The following is a 15,983-nucleotide window of genomic DNA, read 5'->3' as shown; positions in this document are numbered from 1 at the left end:
TATAGCTTATAATTCTCATACATTTTACCTGTGCAACAGCATGTTCTAATACATTTATTTTGTCTTGATCACATTTACATTACATATAGTTAAAAAAAAAATCTGATAAAATATGAAAAAAAAAATCACAGAAAATAAGAAATACTGGATAAAGATACATGTCAAAAACTTGTATGGCAGCATTTTTTCCTGTGATGTTTGACATTACAGTTCAGTGTCGATGCAAAAAATGTTAATTCTTCCACAATGCCAAGTTGCATTGCTCTGACTCAGGTTGCATTTTCTCAACAGCTTTGGGAAAAGATATTACCACGAGGTTGAAATGTGAAAATGAATATTTCTTTAACTGACGACATAAAGCAAGTGTGTTTTCAACATTTTTCAATTAATCTGTTATTGTTTGTCTCATTTCGCCCCCATGAACTTAACAGTGTGTGACTTTCAGTGCACAGCCTAATAACAGAAACCAGACACAACTACGTGTGCCAACGTCTCATCAGACAATGAATGAAAACATAATATTCATCTCTCTTCCTTCTCCTCATGCTACTTCGAGCTTCTCTCATCCCACAATGTTCTCAAGATCCGAGACATCGGTTAAACTAATATCGAATGCAACTGTCATTGGCCTCTGTTGGTAGAACAAACCCGGTATTAACCGCAATAAAGACGAAGATTTAAAAGAACTGAGGAGGGCGGGAGAGAAGACGAGCGAGTAGGTAAAAATGAACAGGGAGTTGGTAAGACACATTGGCACACCCGTTGATATATGGAGCACACATACATGCAATCACAGCCAAACGCAACACACACACACACACACACACACACACACACACACACACACACACACACACACACACACACACACACACACACACACACACACACACTCACGCAGCCCTGTGTTATATGATCCAGAAAGAGTGGGATAATGGAATGGCCTGGGGGTGTGAGCGGATTGTGTCTTCTTCCTAGCTACAACTCTCCACTGCCCACTGCCTCACAATCCTTCAGACCGCTCCAGTGAAACCTCCAGCCAAGCTTCACAACACAGCTCATTACTGCAGTTATTTCTCAAGAAAAAAGAACAATCTTCAGTGTTTAAGAAAAAGAAGCACATTTATTTCATCCGCTTGTGTGAGGATTGGCCGCTGGTGGGGTTGTGCATTGCTGTGATCCTGTTGGGCAATATCCTCACATCCCGAATTTAAATAAAATGATAAGTTGTCTGATGGTAATCTAAAGAAATCTGCATTTAAAATGTGGGGGCTGGGAGAGGCTTGAGTGATGATTCAGGGAGGCGGTGTGGGATCAGGGTAACCTCGGTATAAGCTGGGGGCTATCACACAATATTTATATTTCCCGCTTCATGGATCCAATTCCTCTGGTGCCACATATGACGAGTTCATGATGACATAAAATTAGTCCACCTCAATTAGTGCCACCATTAGTGGCTCATTAAACAGGTGTGCTATCCCTACATCAGAGACCAGTTGGAAGTGTCACAGTGAGTCGAGTCATCTCTATTTCCCAGATCCTTTTTCCCTTCTCGCTTCAATTTCCTCCTTTGCCTCTAATTTTGACAAAGATAAAGACACTCTATCACTCACAGTCATGTTTGAAAGTAAGAATGAAATCAAGAGTCAATTTTTAGCAATCTACAAATGTTCAGAGGAACAAATTAGTGTAACGGGTTTTTACAACAGTGCTTCATGCTTATTCTCCATAACAGTCAGTCTGAATGTCATTGTCAATTTAAATGCTGAGACCTAAATGAGCGAAACATTGCTCCCATTTATTATACATTATGAAATCCAGCCTGTGGTCTTCACAGTAGACCCTGTAAACCTTGTCCAGACCAATCAATGAACCGTATTTCTTCTTTATTTCCTGTCTGGTCAGTGTTTTTGTCAGGCGACAGCGCCCCCAAATTAGCAGCTGTTATAATTGCACGACAGTTTATAGATGGTTTTGTCTGGTCTCAAAACTAAATGTGAACGTCACCTGAACCAAGTGAACCGAGTCTAGGACTCGTTTCTGGGCTTAGATCCCTTGTGTATGGAATTTGCATATTCTCCTTGTGCTCCCTGTGATTCAACTTCTTTGCCAAGGTATTTTTCTCTGGAACTATATTGGCTTGATTCTTGGTTTGCTTCATTTATCATTTCCCGAAGGCACTGGGCACGTATGCTGATGGTGTATGAGATATTGTTGAGATTCTTGTGCACTAAAGTACATTGTAGAAGTCATCATCTCTGATTCAATGGAAAGTCACATGCTTGAGTCCAACCAAAGTTAGTGACATCCATATTAGACAGTTTAGGGTGTAATACATTCATAAAACTGCTAAAATAGTCTGTTGAACCATGCATTGGTCTGTTTTTGGTTAACGATGTCTATTTGAAAGCTTTCCTTCGAAGCTCAGGACAAACTTTGGGAACAATGAACTGCAAACTGTCCACAGATGTTTGTGTTCTCCACATATCTGGTCTGAACAAGGAAATATGTTGGAAGGAGTCCCTTTCAATTTTATTTTATTTTTTTTAATAGAAGAACAAGAACCAGTGAATAAGGCTGTGGACACTGAAAGAAGACAATTTAGCTTTGAATCAAGTGCACAGTATGTAATGAATCTGATGCCAAAATGTAGATTTAACCAATTTTTGCTTCACACAAGAAGACCAATATTTTGCCGAACATGAACAGATTTGTCATCTGAGCAAGTTACCAAAGGAACAAGGTCAACTTCCCCTGCTAATGTAAAATAACACGTTTTCAGTTTACAAGAGTTTGAAAAATGCCTAGCATTTTGTTGCTCACTTATTCATTTTGATGAGTGGTACTCCTCATGTGTATACAAAGCCATGATTTGAGTTTATTTCTATGGCCCAACATCCCACTGTTTTCACAATGTCCCTGTGGTTTTTTACAGACCAGCAACATCAACAGTTTCCAACTGAGATCTCGGAGAAGGCAAGAGAAAACAAAAAACTCCCCCAGAATACCTCAGCGCACACAATGTAAAAATAGAGGGGAAAAAATGGGTGAAACAAATAGAAATCCCCCTGTGCCGCGGCTGCTTGGTGTACAGTAGCAGCTGTAGGTGGAAGCGTGTTTATTTTTACCAGATAATACGAATTCAGCTGACACAGGGTGTCAAATTCAACAATGGGATTATGCAGCCACTACAAGCGCGTTATGTAATAATTCATTTAAAATTGGTCGAACGAATCTCGTGAAACACTGTAATGGAAGACATTAAGTTTCCACATCACACTAAACCAGTTGAATGGAGCCCTTTCATGATCATCGTACACCTTGGACATGTTGCCAATCATATCGCAGGACAAAGAGAGAGACGAACACACAGTCAAATTCACACCTATACGGCAATTTTAGGGTCACAAATTATCCTGAGTATCCAGAAGAAACCCACTTATGCGTGGGGAGAACATGCAAACTCCACACAGAAATCCTTGGCCAGTTTTTAAACCTTGAAGATGAAGTTGCTTTAGTTACATTGACCCACTAAATCATATCTATGTGATTCAGACATTTCATCACAGTTCTACTTGTTCGGGAAAAGCTGCATAAAAGGAATGGATGAAGGTGAGCGAGACCAAAGTCCACATGAGCTGCTAACAATGTTGGATAATTTAAAAGGAAAGATTTCTCTCAACCAAATTATTTCCCAGCCAAGACGGGTTAAAAGCTCAAATCCTCACTGGACCTGTTTACTTCTTTTTATTTGCAACTTGAACAACTAATGTCCTTTAACCCTGAGGTGTTTGGTCATGAGGATGTTTTGGTGAAATAGAAGGTGTTGATCCAAATATGTGTAATTTTTGGAGATAAGCTGAACTGCAGGACTTTAATTTTGAATGTGTGTCTCATTGGTTGGTGAGCGTGTTATTCCTCTGTGCATCTGAGAAGGTGTGACAAACACACAGGACACACACAGTTGATGTTTTCACAGTTTTCCTCGTTTAATTCTACAACGTGTTCCTCTTTAATTTCGCACGTCCTGTTCCACCTCTCACTTATGTCGCCACTCTTTCTTTACACTTCCACATGCGTTTCTACATGCGTATGCTGCCCTTTGAATGTTAGGTGAAGTTTAATTTCTGGGGAAATTTTACACCAGATGGACTCAGGAGAAAACAACAAAAACAAATATTCCTAAATGTCTACCAACACATTGTATTTTGGCCATTATTGTTCTCCTGTTAGGCCAGTGCTCAAAGCTACACTGTTCCTCCATTTTGCATCTTGATTCAATTGTTTTTCTTTTTTTTTGGGGGGGGGGGGTTTCAACAGTGCAGTTCATCCTAAATATTTATCAATAAGTAAAGATATGAAAACAACATAACTTGTGAAGAATAAAAATACAATAGTTGAGTAAGTTTTTCTTCATTTACCTGGGAATGTATGCAGCAATACCATCATTACACGTTATATTATTCTTATATTTTCAAATCACTTTCAATCCATTCGTCTTCGATGCCCACCTCATGTGAGATTTATAAAGCAGCGTGCGCACGCGCACACACACACACACACACACACACACACACACACACACACACACACACACACACACACACACACACACACACACACACACACACACACACACACACACACACACACACACACACACACACACACACACACACACACACACACACACACACACACACACACACACATGTGCAGGTCACCAATCCATCACAGAGAGCAGCACCATAGAATTGTTTTTGACACTTCCCATTCACAAACACAATATTTCTACCATCTTGGAAACACTGTAGGTACCAATGTGCTTCATGTCAACCTGCTCCTCTCCCTCTTCCACATCCTGTCATTCTGATGCCTACTAAACATGTCACACTCTGGGTCTGCTCCCCGGGGAATCCATTGCTATCTCTGTCTGACTGTGCTCCGCGGGAATCTGAATAGTGAGTAAAATGTCTAAATAGCAGTTGATGTGGATGTTGGAAAGAGGCGATGAGATGAGAAAGGAAAGAGGATCATTTTGGAGAGCAGGAGTTAATTTCAGGCATTCGAAAAGAGGCAAGCGCGACACGTGGTACATTTGTAAATATAGAGATGTAACACAGGGCGGGGATGAATGCATGATTGTTTTAAAGGGATTGTCTCTTAACAAGCTCCGTGTATGAATGGGAAAACCTTCCCTGCGCTGATAGGAAAGCACTGAGGAGCTCATTAAGCACCACAGCCCGGTGCCGCTAACCTGCCATCTCCTGCCCTGCCCTGCTCCGTCCTCATCTCCAAATGAAGGACAGGCCGGGAGCGGTGCATTCTGCTTTAGACTGTGCATGTTTAATGAACTGTGTGCTTGCTGCTGATGTCCACATGTACTCGCTGCCTGTGTGTACATCTATGCTATTGTTAGTCCCAATGTGAATCTCTGACGATGACGTGGCTGCAAGTATCTGAAGTGGAAGCTGCTGTATAATTTCAGATAAGCACACAAAGGATGCTCTTTAATGGCGACGTTTTCCGTCTTTTCTTCGTTGATCTTGAGTTCATGGTGTACAACTGTCTTTTTTAGTCAGCCGTTTTTCCACTCATGATCTGTAAACACATTTAATTGCATGTGCCATAGGAAGTTAAGGGCTCAAAGCCTTTGTTGTAAATCGAAAAGAGAGAAGAAAAAAAAATACTCAACCATCATTAGTTGCGTTTTCAGTTGTGAATGTGAAGTGGGTGTTTTTCCCTTTTTCCGCCTTTTTAAATCAGGCAACCAAGCGCTCTCTAAACCAACTTGTTACCATGTGGACCTTTTGGCCCGTTTGCTGTCCCACACAGGTCAAAGCGGTTATTTGCGAGTTGCTTTTTTTTTTTAAGCAGATAATAGTGTGACCAACTTCTTTTATATGCACATTTGCCTCCAGCTCAAGTCATCTCCACATTCCCTGTTATCTTTATGTAATTGGTGAAATGTTGTGGGATCAGTAGAGACAAGTGAGGGGGATTTCTTTTTTTTCTTTTTTTAAATGATCAGCATTGGCCATTGGTTTATGGTGAAGCTGATGAAAGTATACATCCTGCACCAGATGCCAGGTTAAAAAAATACATATATATTAATTGATTATGGTACATTAAGAGTCACCAATTAACAGGAGAAAGCCCACACATCCACAGGGAGAACATGGGGTCCATGGTTTTTATGTTTTTCATAGTTTGTTGCAAAGAGAATCCACTTTTTTACACTGGTCATTACAGTAGATTTTGCCATTGGTCACTTTTATGTTAAATGCATGGTGTTGTACTCTCTTTGCATTTGCCATTTGTAAAATGCAAGTCAACAAATCAATAATTACAAAAATAAATGAATAAATATACATTTTCCCTGCATTGTTTACAAGCATTGTCAATTCTGGACTAAGTGTGGCCTGATAAATCTCACTGATAATTCATTATACTCTCTGACGTGTTCAGGTTTATTAAAGGGTAAAGTTCAAGGTGCAGGAAAATGTTGAGGAGCACAGTGGAGTGAGAAAATAAATTATCAAGAAAGAATTCCACTGATATTGTAGCCTGTGAACACAGGACCGCCTTTATGGTCGTGCAGGATTGTGTTCCTTGTGCTCATAGCAAAAAGATCACTCTCCAAAATCTTGCATAATTTACACACATCTGCAACAGCATGGACATTTTGGTCTGATATTCTAAGTACTAACAACTCTCACAGGAGCAGAAGGTCTGAGGAATGTGTTTTTCTTTCCTTTTATAAAAAGCAGGCAATGATGATTTTTCTGCAGCTGAGCCACAAGCTGGATCGTTCTACCGCTACCAGCACATTTTGTGGAAAACTGATATGAACCTCTGAGATGTTTTGTATCTTTTAGCATGTTGTTTTCAGAGGTTTTTTCACATTCATCATCAATATTGTCAGTAGAGCAAATAGCATCAGTTTACCAAAACTCCTCAACTTTACTTGTTGATTGACTTCACTAATAAAGGCATATACCATCTCTTCAATAATGTGCCTACATGCTCTACCTCAGTAATACAGTATTGTCCAAACTGCGCATATTTTCTAAGTTAATTCTATGAGAGAATTTATTATGAAGAATTTAGTATGGACCAACATATAGATTGATGATTAGTTTCAAAGTTTAAACGTCATGTTTCCGTGAATCCATTAAAACTTCATATGACAACATGAGGTGTTCTGTTCCCACATGTCTTGCTCTCGGTGGAACCACGTTTCCAAATTCTGCATCATCACTTCCTTTTTCATTCAGTGCCTATATGCATTTTTGGGGGGATTTTTTATGCAAGCTGTTTCGCAGAGTGAAGGACTTTTCCATTCACGGAACACAGCATTTATATTGTTTGGTCCCCTTGAGTTGTTGATAGTGGTGTGTTTATTAAGTTTCCTAGAGAAATTATGAATGAGGCATTGAACCTTAATCAGGCTCTAGGTTGGCCGTGGTCATTGGCATATCTCCTCACCATGTTTGATTCCATGTGATAAGCTCAGAACAAGACTCAACAAATCACTAATTGGACAATGGTGTTGTTGTTGCTTTCATTTTTTATTTTTTCAATTAACAAAATGAACAGAAGGAAGATCATTATTTGGTGACCACTCTTTGTCTTCCAAACTGCATTTTTTTCCATCTAGTTTCCCTCCCAGTTTTTGGGATAACTTCTGCAGCGAGGTTGTGCCAAAGATTTTTGGAAAACAAGCCACAGATTTTCAGCAAATATAAGCCCACATTTACACATACCCGGGTATTTGAAAAAAAAAAACCCATATATTTCCCTGCATTTGGGCCGCACATTTGCGCATAAACGCAACTCCAACTCACCACAAATGATGATTCCTGAAAACTCCGGCCACAGTGGATATCTAGATAAACTCACATTTACATCACAATTTGTGATGCCATGTTTCGTTTTTCTAGGATTCTGATTGGCTATTATGACTTTCTGCTTCTTGTTACACTGCCCCTTACAAGTTTGCCATGCTCATAGTACCTCTGAACCAAGTGTAGATCCTGTCCGTGACAAAATGAAGATTTTCTTTTAAACGGAGAGGGGGAAATATCAATTTTTTCATTTCTTTTTTAAACATGGGTACATTGAAACGTGGCCTAAACCTGTTGGAATCCTTCTATTTCTTCCTGTAACCATAGATAGACCATCCGTTGGAGTTATATCATAACCCACTCGTTATTTTTAATCTGGTGACATTAGCAGTATGTTATTGGTAGTTTCCTCAGTTCAGATATCATCCTGGTGGTATGACTTGATGGACAATGAATGTTTTTCACCACACACTTGTCTAAAAGTTTCAGAGTACTTCATTTGCTTTCAAATTTAGCTCCAGCTTGTACAAATTACTTTTCAATGGGCTACTCTTTGTTGATTAGCACGTGCTGAACTGTGAAAATATAAAATTGATTTTAAAAACTTAAATGGGAAAATGCATCACTGCAGTGAGATGCTTTGAAATAATGACCCTGTTCGTTGCACGTGCACTTAGTCAACATGGTAATAGCAAACATTCAAATTTAGATAATACATTTCTATCCCTTACGAGAACTCGTGATGCAGTGTGAAAGTACTACACTTAGATAAATGGAAAAAGAAGATTAAAAAAAAACGGTCTCCTCTCTCTCTCCCCTGGAGAGTAGTAATGAGGGCCGGCATGGCACCTGAACCTGCTCCGAGCTGGCTGCCGAGGGGAGGTTCACACTAATCGGCCTGGTGTGAAGGTATTAGCTTTGCCTGTGCGGTTGGATTGCCTCATTAAACACTTCACCCGATGGGTATAACCACAATCTTTACTGAAGTCTCGCAGCTTGGTCTTCCCTCTTCTCTGTGAACAGCTTTGACCGTTTTTGAGTTCTGTAGTCACAAGGAACTACTGTTTGAAGTGGATGGCCAGATTCCTCCACCCATGCATTGCGGTACAGTTCATCCCTAGTTTACAGAGCCTTGTTCGCCTTTTTCTAATTTTTCTTGAAGATAATCTATTGGCTGTTGTGGAAAATAATATTCATGATGAAGTTCACTATTTTTACACAAGTCTAACTCAGACATTGGCTCGAGAGTGGCCCCTTAATGTTTTCTGGCCACCATAGGTTCTCTCAGTTCAAGAAAAAAAACAAAAACCTGAAAGAAGAGTTATTCAGTTTGTTGCAATCGTCAACCTTGGAGCAGAAGGCAACTCGTTTCCTCATCCCACTCCTCTGATGGAATATGACCAAGTGAAATTCTCTCACTGGGATTTGCCGCCTGCAAATGCACTTCCCTTCAATTCCCTGATGAAACCAATTTGTCTGGTGAAGAGGTTTAATTAAAACAAGATGTCAGCAGTAGCATCTGGATGCCCTCTTCATCCTCACTGGCATCCCAAAACAAGCCAGAAGTGAGAATGAGCAACATTTTCTAACACACAGAATGACAGAGCATTACAAGTGGTACAGATGAGCTGTGTGGTATGGACCGGGTGATCAGCCAATCAAATGCTCAAACAGGTTGGTAAAATTCAAGGACAAATAAAGAGAAAATATAAAATAACAATGTAAAACAGACTCTACAATATCTCTTGACTGATAAAACAAAATAAAAGAAACATTAAGGTAGAATACTAATATGATGACGAAAAGGTAAAACTGACAAATACACAAATATAAGCATTTTCGAGAAAAAAACCAAAAGATAAAATAAATGTCAAAGTAACATGAATAAGTTGAAATAAATCCACAAACCATTCAATAATCAATAGCCAAGTTGGAGAGGTTTCAAGCTTTAAAAAGTTTAGATATTTAAGGTGCAGTCAGAAATGCTACCAGAGAATAATTATAAGGATTGCATCAAACAGTGGAGTTTTGGACTTGTGCTTCCCAGTTTGTGTTTTGAACAGTTTGTCCATCAGTTTGTCCTGTACTACTAACTTCATACTCACAAAGACAGCGCGCTGGTTTTCTGTGCTGAGACGGATTATTATAGACATTTTGGGTGTAAAGTGGTTTAGATAATCTGGCTCCACTCTTGCCTTGTTTACACTCTGACTCACAGCTGACAGCTCATTTCCTGCCACCTCAGTGTTCCAAAGTCCAATATTATCATAACCAACAGAAGTACAATGTTATCGTCACAGAAATGAGCCAACACAACAAAAAGAAATGGTCTTGTTGTAATACTTTCTGACTGCACAGTAATATTTCTGTTTGATAAGAAAAAAAAGAGTGTGCATGCACAGACCATTTTGATTTCCATTAAAAAAAAACAACAACTATTTTGTCCTTCTTGTCTTCTTCTGCATTATTGGAAGCTACATTAGAGACTAAATCATTTGGATGTAGTGAAACTACATTTTCATGATTAAATGCCCCACTGTAAATATTGTAGAGCAAAAGACAACAAACATAATGGCATAACAAACACGATGGAAGATAAACAAACAGGGAACTTTCAACCTCAAACAAAATGATACAAACTAGAAGGAACAAGAGTAAGTGCCACCATGGGAGATCTGTGTATTTGTTTTAACAGCATTGCAGATCAGGAGTCAAGTGGCTGGATTCATTTGTTGGAGTGCAGAGGGAGTGCTCAGAGTAAGAAGAGCGAGACAGAGAAAGAAAAGAGAGAGGAGCAATGAGTGTCAGAGGATAAAGAGAATTGCAAGATGTAGGAGGTGAGAGGTAGATAAGCCTGGAGAGAAGACAGACAGACAGACAGAAAGACAGACAGACAGAAAGCAACGCAGGTAGTAAGAGGACAAGCGAGAGGGAAAGAGAGGCTTCAGTTCCCAGAGCTTTCTGACAGGCACTCGTCCCCAGAGACGTCTTATCTACAGGGGGCATCTTTGACTTGATAATTCTACTCTTCCTCACCTACACACACACACACACACACACACACACACACACACACACACACACACACACACACACACACACACACACACACACACACACACCTCTGTACCTCTTGCCCAGGGCCCATGGGAGAGAAGTGCTACCTGTCACTGCACCTATACCTGCAGGCAGCTTGTGGGGCAGAGTGGCGAGGGGTTTGCGAGGGGGGAGGAGGTTGTCACTGTGCCCGACTAAGAAGTCACCTTTCGGGGATATGAATCTTAATGAGGTGGGAAAGAAGTGAAAGGGGGGGGCAGAATAGTCGGGGAGCAGATGCATGCTGATGCTGCTGTTACTGTGTGTGTGTGTGTGTGTGTGTGTGTGTGTGTGTGTGTGTGTGTGTGTGTGTGTGTGTGTGTGTGTGTGTGTGTGTGTGTGTGTGTGTGTGTGTGTGTGTGTGTGTGTGTGTGTGTGTGTGTGTGTGTGTGTGTGTGTGACAGATGGGGAGTTGGGGAGAGCTGACAGACCCTCTCTGCTTCCTGGCTGCCAGATTATTTTTGGTAATTTATAACCATTGTTGCTTAAAGGGGCTTTTGTTTCCAAGAGTTACTGATACAACAACACTCCAGCAGCAGCAATTGAGCTTGCTTGTGTGCGTGCATGCGTACGTCCATGTGTGTGCGTGCGTGCATGTGTGCGTGTGTGTGTGTGTGTGTGTGTGTGTGTGTGTGTGTGTGTGTGTGTGTGTGTGTGTGTGCGTGCGTGCGTGCGTGCGTGCGTGCGTGCGTGCGTGCGTGCGTGCGTGCGTGCGTGCGTGCGTGCGTGCGTGCGTGCGTGCGTGCGTGCGTGAGTTTTAGCATTTCTCCAGTACTGCCTTTGTATTTGCGAGTGAGAGAGTACTGAGAGTAAGCGTACGCTCCCTCTCAGGAACGAGCATTTGTGAAAATCGAAACAAAGGACATACGTGTTGGACTGTATGTGTTTGCAGAACACAAAGGCCAAATAATATGACCTCATACGTATGTAAAAAGCAACTTGTTTATTTGGTACTATTGCTTATTGCATAGAGCATGGTGGTAGTTCAGTAGACTAATGGATTTGATTGGCCTTTGGTGCATCAGGGTGGCTATATCAGAGCATAGAAATCCATTCATGCTCGGTGGAACATACTATCACATCAAAACAATGCTGCAACAGCTTTAGTTTGATTAGTGTTCCCAGTTATCCATCCATCCTGCTGGCTACTTCTTTATATACAATTCAGGGTCGTGGGTTTTCCTAGCTGACTATGCATGAAAGCAGGGTACATCCTGGACAGGATACACAGGCACACCTTTTGTCAATTAACTCACCAGTTGAGCTGAAATGTGTGTTTTTAAACTGTGAGAATTGAAGTTCCACATGAAAAACACTCAAACCCGGGGTAGTTCCACCTTGAGGTGAACCAATACTTCCACATGTGGCCAGCAGCCTTATACACTCTTTATAGTTCATGTCTCCCCAGAAAAAGAAATCTTTAGTGAATATAGTCCTTTGAATGTATAGATAGCTGTCTCAATGTATTTTTTTTTCTGGTTTTACAATACTCTTTCACACAACAAGATTGTCAGGTTTCCTTCTGTGTCTCAGTCAAATTAAGTCTTCATGTCTTACTTGTTTCGCCTATTCCTGTGTTATTGTGATATTCTCCTGTTCATTTCACATTCGTGAATGTTAAATCCATGCCAACCAATCAGGGTCTGAACAAGGAGAATCAGTATAAAAGAAAACCAAAGCCATGTTTTGGGGGACTTCTGGAGTTGTCATCAATTTTGTGGATGAAAGAAGTCTGAATATTTTTACTGCTGTAAAATGTCAAAAAGGGTCAATATCGTACCGTGAGACGTTATCAACACTTAATCATTTGATTGTCATCTTTTTGAAAAAGTAGTAAGAATGAGTTATACAACTGAACCTTTTATTGACAATGATTTCTATTGTCACTGATGCATTTTTGATGCAGAACTGTATGTAAAGTTTCAGTTTTTGTCTTTTTTATAAATAACAAATTAATGTTCTCACACACTTGCTGTTTGGTCTCCATGTATGAACTTTTTGCACAGGCTTAAAAAGCATGTGTAACCTTTAACTTTGATCATCATCATCGTTGATCCTGACCTTCACCCAGACATACTTCCTGTCTCTTTATTCCTTGTCAATTGTCTCAGTGCATCACTTATAATGCAATCGCTACAGACTGTACAGGCTATTACATATCTAAAATGAACAAATTCTATTGTTGCTTTCATGAGGAAGAGAAGATAAGCTCATTTCAAGCTTCAAGATTCATTTGATGGATCAGGCTTTAATAATGATGTTTCAACTTCTGTATGCAGCTCACAGGGTCACACCTTTATTTTTGGTGAAAATATATTTTGCACGTGCAACACAGTTAAAATATGAACTGTGCACCACCAGACAGTTTAATCTAATTAGGTTTGATCAACGTGATTTTTAGATTTAATCAGATGTTTTGTCTGTAGTCGGGCTCTGAGTGAAGTGAAGAACGAGTTGTATTGTCAGTAAGTTTCAATGCCATGCACCATCTGATGCATTTGGGCCCATCAGCCATGTAACCTGAGGTCATGGCGAGTGTTTAGGGTCTTTCAACATTAGACACACTCACTCATTCCTCCAGGCAAAAATCGATCAGTTCCAAGCTTGCCTCCAAGTTGTATCCGAAGTACACACATCAGCTTTTATTATTTATGGCCAACCTGTAGTTATTTATGTAACCCTTGCAGTATGTGATGTGAATTCAGATTTTTTTTTTCATTTTATTTAGTCTATCTAGGAATATCTGTTAGTACCGTGATGGCGCTCCCACCAGTCAGTGTTGAGATATAGTGTCCAATTGACAGGCTGACAAATTCCACCACCTACAGAGGCAAACAGCTAAAATCATCTCTCAAGAACAATTGTCATTCCAGACCAGCTTCACGTCGGACAAACTTCACGAGGAGTCATGCACATTGTGACACTGTCAAAATAATTCCAGCCACATATTATGTTCCGTCCTGTTCTGACAGACAGACGTAATCAAATCCAATTATTCCACTTCTCCCTTTGCTCCCTATTAGTCCTCATCTCCCTTCTCCTCTCAGATTCTCTTTCTGCAACAAAACATTTGAATGACAATGGCACAGTCCTAACACCCGCAACAGGCACACTGCTCATGCTCTGCTGATGCACCCCTCTCACCCTCGCTCCTCCCCACGCATCCTCCTTTCTGAAACCGATGGAAAGAAAAACAAAAATGAGCGAGTTTCATATCACTGCTGTGATACCCTGAGACTGCACAGGGAAATGACTATTTCCACACACAAAAAGCTCCATTACTGCCAGGTGACCTCTCGTCATTGTGTTCCTTGACCTCCGAGTTAGACACCCCAGGATCGGCGCATCAATGTATGTGTTAGCAGGTGTATGTGTGTGTGTGTGTGTGTGTGTGTGTGTGTGTGTGTGTGTGTGTGTGTGTGTGTGTGTGTGTGTGTGTGTGTGTGTGTGTGTGTGTGTGTGTGTGTGTGAGAGAGAGAGAGAGAGAGAGAGAGAGAGAGAAGAGAGAGAGAGAGAGAGAGAGAGAGAGAGAGAGAGAGAGAGAGAGAGAAGAGAGAGAGAGAGAGAGAGAGAGAGAGAGAGAGAGAGAGAGAAGAGAGAGAGAGAGAGAGAGGAGAGAGAGAGAGAGAGAGAGAGAGAGAGAGAGAGAGAGAGAGAGAGAGAGAGAGAGAGAGAGAGAGAGAGAGAGAGAGAACGAGCTGTGTAATTGTGTCTGTACCAGTGCTCCTCTTACAGTGTCAGAAACTGTCATTCATTCTGACATTTTTTCCTTACACTCCTTCTGCTGTCATGTGTCCAACGACTGCCTTGCCTTTCTATTTTCAGCGTTAAAACTCACAGGTTAAAAAAAACTGCTGAAGGCAGAATTAATTGTATTTTCCTTTGTTCAGTTGAACATGCAGTTGTTGCAAATAGACTTTTGTTATATACGTATTTACTTAATGGCTGATCACTGGGTTTGGGTCTCTGTTTGTACATTATCACATAAACAAGTGCCCGTTTCTATAGACAGGCCATGTTTGAGAAACATTTCATGTGCACAGGGAGTCAGTTGATGAACTGCTTTTTTTTAAAAAGTGTTTCGTTTGACCTTGTCAGGTTGATTTGGTTACATTTTCTTCCCAATCTCCTTTCTACACATAAATAACATTTATCTGCCACCCTGTCCAATTCTTTTTCCCCAGTTCTCCTTTGCTTTCTTCACTTTTCCTCCATCATCTTATTGTTTAATGTCCATAATTTCTCAGGTATCCAGACAGAAAAAGTCAATTTTCAGTCATTGCTTACAACTAAACAAAGCCTTCTCATTAGCTATATTTACATCTAGTGTGACCAATCCATCCATCTAACCATCCATCTTCACCAACTTTACCCAACATGGTTGCTGGCCTTAGGGCAGGGTACACCATGAATTGTTTTTCAGCTCAGCGTCGGGCTGATAGAGATAGACAATCACACATTAACTCCTCCAAGCAATTGGGAGTGACCAATCACCCATCCACCCATTGGCTTGTGGATGAGAACACAGTTTGCAGACACAGGGAGAACATACAGACTCAATCTGGATCATGAAGATTAAATTTTTCTAGTTGTAAAGTCCATCCATTAATGCATCTTCTTTCCCACCTTGTCCACGTGATGTCAGAGTATAGAGAGCAATGAAGCCCAGGCATTTCTTTCCCCTGTGACTTCCTCTAGCTTTTCTGTCCACTCACAGATCAAACAAGATAAACAACCTATCCACCAGGCTCCGAGCTGACGTCAAGGCCACCACCTAGCCGGATATGCCTCTAACGGCTTGTGACAAGGAAGCGTCCTAATCAGACGTCCGAACAACCTCAACAGGTGGGCGTGTTTGCTTCATCTTTGAGTCTCTCCCATATGGCTGAACTCTAAACTTTATTACGTAGAGCAGGGGTGCATCATTTTTTAATTGGATATTTGATGCTTATTTGTTATCTGTGCACAATTTACTTGGTGATCTAAAAAGCATCATTGTCAATACTTTGATCAAAATCAGCATTTTCACAGCAAAGAATA

This window comes from Blennius ocellaris (genome assembly GCF_963422515.1).
Source record: "Blennius ocellaris genome assembly, chromosome: 4".
NCBI lineage: Eukaryota > Metazoa > Chordata > Actinopteri > Blenniiformes > Blenniidae > Blennius > Blennius ocellaris.
Note: the sequence above shows the minus strand (reverse complement) of the source record.